Below are 6,279 nucleotides of genomic sequence, written 5' to 3'. Positions count from 1 at the left end.
ATCGAGCGATTTCTCTCTTCATCCTAGTCCACCAAAACCTCTGGCGTAGGTCTTGATACATTTTAGTGCTACCGGGATGAATGGTGAGAGGGCATTCATGAGCTTCCTTAAGGATCAATTGGCGTAGATGTTGTTTCTTGGGAACCACCAAACGGTTCTCAAAGAAGACAGCACCCCGCTTATCCATGGAAAAACATTTAGCAACTCTGCTAGCAATGTTTTCCCTAATCCGGGATATGCCCTTATCATACCGCTGGGCGGTTATGATCTGATCCATAAGGTTAGGTTTCGCCACCAGGGTGGATAGGAATCCTCGAGGAACAATGTGAAGATTAAGCTTACGGAATTCCTCATGGAGAAGTGGTTGACTTTGTTGTAACATCAGGTTGTTACAATAGGATTTACGGCTTAGCGCATCAGCCATGACATTGGCTTTGCCCGGGGTGTAGGTTATTCCTAAGTCGTAATCCGAGATCAACTCAACCCAACGTCTTTGCCTGAGATTCAAATCTGGTTGGGTGAAGACATATTTCAAGCTTTGGTGATCGGTGAAGATCTCGCAACGATTACCGAGGAGGTAATGTCGCCAAGTTTTAAGTGCATGGACTACAGCTGCCAGCTCTAGATCATGTGTGGGATAATTTTCCTCATGTGGGTGTAATTGCCGTGAAGCGTAGGCAATTACCTGACGATCTTGCATGAGTATGCAACCTAGTCCTTGTCGCGAGGCGTCGCAATAGATAATAAAGTCCTTGGAGAAATCTGGTGGTACCAGTACGGGAGCAGATGTCAGGTGTCTTTTCAGTTCCTGAAAGCTAAACTCGCACTGTGGAGTCCACTCGAACTTTTTATCTTTCTTGAGGAGTTCAGTTAGAGGTTTAGCAACCTTGGAGAAATTCTCGACGAAGTGGCGGTAATAGCTCGCTAAGCCAAGGAAGCTCCGAACTTGCTTGACCGTCTCAGGTGGAGTCCAATCAAGGACGGCTTGAACTCGCTCGGGATTGACGGCAATACCCTTACCAGAGATTACATGGCCTAGATAGGTTACTTATGGCAACCAAAATTCACACTTGGAGAATTCGGCATAAAGGCGATGCTCTCGAAGTTTCATCAATACCAGCCTTAGATGTTCGGCATGTTCCTCTTCATTCTTGGAGTAGATGAGTATGTCATCGAGGTATACTACGACGAATTTATCCAAGTACTCCATGAAAACCGAGTTCATTAACCGGGAGAAGGTAGCCGGGGCATTGGTTAAACCGAAGGACATAACGGTGTACTCGTATTGGCCATAACGAGTAACAAAGGCCGTTTTGGGAATGTCCCCGTTTCTGATTTTGATTTGATGGTAACCCAACCTCAAATCCATCTTGGAAAAGACTGAGGATCCAGCGAGCTGATCATACAGATCGTTGATCCTGGGAAGCGGGTATTTGTTCTTGATGGTGACCAAGTTGACAGGTCGGTAATCCACAACCATTCGATTTGTTCCATCCTTCTTCTTGACGAAGAGGAAGGGGCAAGCCCAAGGAGAGGAACTAGGACGGATGAAACCCTTTTTCAAGGACTCATCGAGTTGGTTCTTAAGCTCGGCTAGTTCTAAGGGTGCCATCTTGTAGGGTCTTCTAGAAATTGGAACGGTTCCTGGAACAAGGTCTATCACAAACTCGACATCCCTGTCAGGTGGAACACCTGGCAGTTCTTCTGGAAAGACATCCGGAAAGTCTCGGACTACCGGAACATCCTCAAGGTCTGGAAGGGGGTTGGCATTTAGGGAGTAAAGTTGGCGCTTGGCCACTCGAGTTAAGACATTATCTGTCTTGCCCGATGGGTGAGTAAGTTGAACGGTTCTAGTGGCACAGTCAATCTTAGCATAATGAGCTGACATCCAGTCCATACCTAAGATGATGTTTATGTCCGAGGACTTGAGAGCTATTAAGGATGCAAGGAAGACAAGTCTATCGACAAGAATTTCGTTCCCATGGCTTACTCTAGAAGTTTGCCATCTAGAGCCAGGGGTTTGAATTTCCATGGTAGAGGGCATGTCACAGAATGTCGTGTTGTGCAATCGAGCATAGTTCTCGGATATGAATGAATGAGATGCTCCAGTATCGAAAAGAACAGATGCCGGATGGCAGTTAACAAGGAGCGTACCAAGGACGACGTTGGGATCCTCATGAGCCTCCTCGGCTGAAACATAGTTGACATGGCCACATGTAGTGGTGGCCGGCTTGGCGTAGAATGTTTTTCCCGCGGGCTTACCACGGCCAACAGACTTTCCAGTTTGATTGGGGTTGTTGTTCTGGGGACACTCTCGGCTATAGTGACCCGGTTCTCCACACTTAAAGCATGTCACCACATTGGGGCGTGGAGCAGCATTAGCAGCGGGGCCACCATAGGGCTTGGGCGGTGCAAATTGCTGGTTGGGACGTGGTGCCTCAAAGGATGGCCTCGGGATGAACCTGGGTGGCAGTGCCATGCTTGGAATCCACACCCGGTGCTTCTGAGCTCCAGAGCCGGATGAAGAGCCCAAATCACGGGAGTGCTTGCGTGAAGCGTCATAATCAGTCTGGCCTGTCTCAGCACTGATGGCTTTATTGACCAGCTTCTGAAAGGAGGTGCACTCGTGCAAACGAAGATCACAGCGAAGCTTAGGGCTAAGTCCCTTGCGGAACCTTGCCTGCTTCTTAGCGTCAGTAGATACCTCTTCAGGGGCATAATGTGCCAGATTCCCAAATTCATGACTGTAAGCATCCACAGTCAGTCTTCCTTGGGTGAAGTTGCAGAACTCCTCCCTCTTGCGATCCATGAGACCTTCCGGAATGTGATGCTCACAGAAAGCCTCACTGAATTCAGCCCAAGTAGTGATTTAGCCGACCGGGCGCATAGCTTCGAAGTTTTCCCACCAAAGGCTAGCAGGGCCTTCGAGGTGATAGGCAGCATAAGTAACCTTGTCGGCTTCGGCTACGTTGGCAGAACGTAGCTTGTGGGTGATGCTACGAAGCCAGTCATCCGCGTCGAGGGGCTCGATGGAATGGTTAAACTTTGGTGGGTACAGCTTGATAAAGTCATTGATTGACACCAAGTCATTTCGCGGGTGGCGTGCAGTGTTCTGCTCAATCCGCTCCAGTAGGCGGTTGGTCTCACGCTTGTTTCTTTCCGCCTCCAGCATTACTTCGGCCAGAGAAGGCGGGTGAGGCAGATTTTCACCTCTAGCAGCACTGGCTTCCCCCTGCTCCGGGGCAGCAGGGTTGCTGCGGGTGTTGACCATCCTAGGAGAAAACAAGACAACGGTTTAGACAAGGATGGCTCAAACGTAGCAAGGAAGTGCAGAATGTAATGGATGACACGGAATGCAGAGATGTTCATCCGTATGTCATGGTAATATAAAACTGCCATATATATACCAACGGTCATACACATCATACATAGTTTAGTACAAGCCCAGGCTACAGTACAACTATGATGAAAGACGTTACATCTCATCGGAGGCATTCCAAGCTCCTATACATTATTGTCTACACCTCCGGAATTGATTACACGCAAAGTCATATTCCACAAGTCACGCAGGACAGTGGAGATACAACTACTACAATACTAGTGGTACTACTACTAACTCAGACAGCTCCGTAGTAGTCCTCATAGAAGTCACCTCCATAGCCTGGAAGTTCAACGTGACCATCCGGGAATAGACGGTCCTAAGGAGCCTGTGGACCATAGGGGCTAGGATGGGGTCTTGGACCAACAAACGGTGGCCTGCGGGGACCACGGGGTGGGGTGATGCCTCCCACATCACGCCAATCCACCATGTCTGGCAGAGCTGATCTCACAGGATACAGATCCCTTGTATCCATACATCCAGCTTGCACCGCAGGTGCAAACCGAGTCAATGTGGCCCAATGATCAGCACGGGTATTGAAAAGCTCCAGCCTCAAGGCCCGATTCTCTCGGTCCTTATCTTCGAACATCTCAGCAGTGGTATGAGTTAATGAATCCTCCTGAGTGGAGTCAGCATAGATAGCCTGAAGATACCCTTGCGCTCCCGGAAGTGAAGCTGGCATGTAACGGAAATCAGTGTTCCGAAGCAGGCCAATCCGGACTGCATGATGGTCATCATGGAATAGGCAGCATCCTGCACAGCCATCTCAACGGTAACCCCGAGTCCATAGGAACAGTGAAGGGGCTCGGTAGATCCAGGATAAGAAGGAAATATCCTGACGGTGCAGAAATACTGGCTTTGATTAAAGTTGCGGAACTGCTCTTCGACGGTGTATTCGGGATACCAACGGTAACCCGTCTCGATCATGACCCGGACTAACATAGCAGTATGACCGGGCACGTCGAGGCACCGGGTCAGGTGAACCACTTGGTTTTGAGCACGGTTGGCCATCTGAAAGCACAACCACAATGCAAAGACATCAGAATTTCTAGGGAAAATTGGATAGCATAACAGCTGTAAATGCTCAGAAAAAGATTTGAGACATCCATAACAGTTTGCAATACCACTCAACAACATCATATCAAGGTTCTGATCCAAATAGCAACATACTAAAAATAGTAGAAACTGAACTGGGGCTTGTAACAACAATCCTATAAGCTACTACGGATTAGTAACACGTGAACCTGATAGAAGAAGAGAGCCTAGTCCTTAACCCATGTTGAATGAGAAGGGAATGACTCAGATAAGAGGCATAGGGTAAAGGAGTAAAAGAGCCTTACGTTCCCTCCCACAATCAATTCCCCTACATATAACTAAAGCATTTCTAGACTCAACATCGACCAGTTTGGCTCAACGAACCTACAGGCAGTCCGGCTCTGATGCCAACGCTGTCAGGACCCCGATTCCAAGCCACATCGATCTAGCCGGTAACACCTCATATCACTTTGCGGCCTCACGCACGATATCCCACGGGTGTCGCCTTACCATGGCCCGGGACCGTTTGCGCCTTTTGGCTCACGTATATGATAGTGTCGCTAGCATCCATATGACAGAGAACCCGGGCCGACATGGCTAGTCGTGAACCCAAAGTGGCACAGACCTATGGAGACAGGCATACATGAATCACATCGAGCATGTCGGTCATCAGCGAGTGATTCCGGACTGTAGCACTGGGCTAACAGGACTCCGGGGAACCCGGGCTGTAGCAGGCTAGGCAGGACTTCGGAAGTCACCGCGTGACATTTCCCCGAAGGGACAGACATAGGAACGAAGTGAACCACATGCCGGCTAGTCAAGTGTCCTGAGCAGTAGTGCTGGGCTAGCAGGACTCCGGTGAACCGGGCTATAGCGGACTACTATGGCTCGAGGAACACTAGACTACATTTCCCCATAAGAAAGGCTGCCAAGGATAAACAACTAGATTGTCGGATCCCACTCATACCAAGCATTTCAATCATACACACAATATGCCCGATATGAGTACATACAACATGGCATCACAACAAAACTCTACAACTCAAGTACTTTATTTAAAGGCTCCAGAGAGCCATACATAACATGTTCATACAGATAGGGGTCACATGACCCGACACTCAAGTCATACACTCATACAAGCACATGCGGAAGCAACTATTATGAGTACAGACACTAGAAAGAAAGAAGGCTTCTCGAAGCCTGTCTATCTACATAGGGCCCTCCATGGCCAGGATCACCACCTGGGTGGCTAGTCACTCGTCGACGTCAAGGTCTACATAGAACCCATCGGAGGGGGCGGTGTTGTCGTCTGAAAACAGTAATTAAGCAAACATGAGTACAAAGGTACTCAGCAAGTCTTACAACAGAACCTACTATACATGCTTATTCTCAAGAAGGTGGTGGGGATATTGGAGCAAGCCAGCTTTGACTCTTGGCTAAATTATCCTACGGAACTTCTCTAGTAAAATAGTTTTCGCACACGAGTCCACTACTCACCAACACAATACTCCACCGGGGATCCTCCCTCGTCATCCTACGAGAGGGCCATCCTCGGTATCACACTTATCTTGAGTTTTTTAGTAGTATCCATTTACTTGTCTATGAACTATATAGGCAACCAAGTAGTCCTTTACCGCGGATGCGGCTATTCGAATAGTTTTATACCTTGCAGGGGTGTACTTCGCCATACACGCTTTCACCACTTATCGCCATTTACACGACATGTACTCGGCAACCTTCAAGCGGAAGCCCAGCGAGGGTGTCGGCCACGTCCTACCTAAACACTTAAGTCTCTAGTCCAGGTTTATCGCCTATCCAGGTTCCATCCGCAGGGAGTCTGGCCGAGGTTTCCACATACGGCCCCG

This window comes from Triticum urartu, chromosome 5 (assembly GCF_003073215.2).
Source record: "Triticum urartu cultivar G1812 chromosome 5, Tu2.1, whole genome shotgun sequence".
NCBI classification, from domain to species: domain Eukaryota; kingdom Viridiplantae; phylum Streptophyta; class Magnoliopsida; order Poales; family Poaceae; genus Triticum; species Triticum urartu.
Note: the sequence above shows the minus strand (reverse complement) of the source record.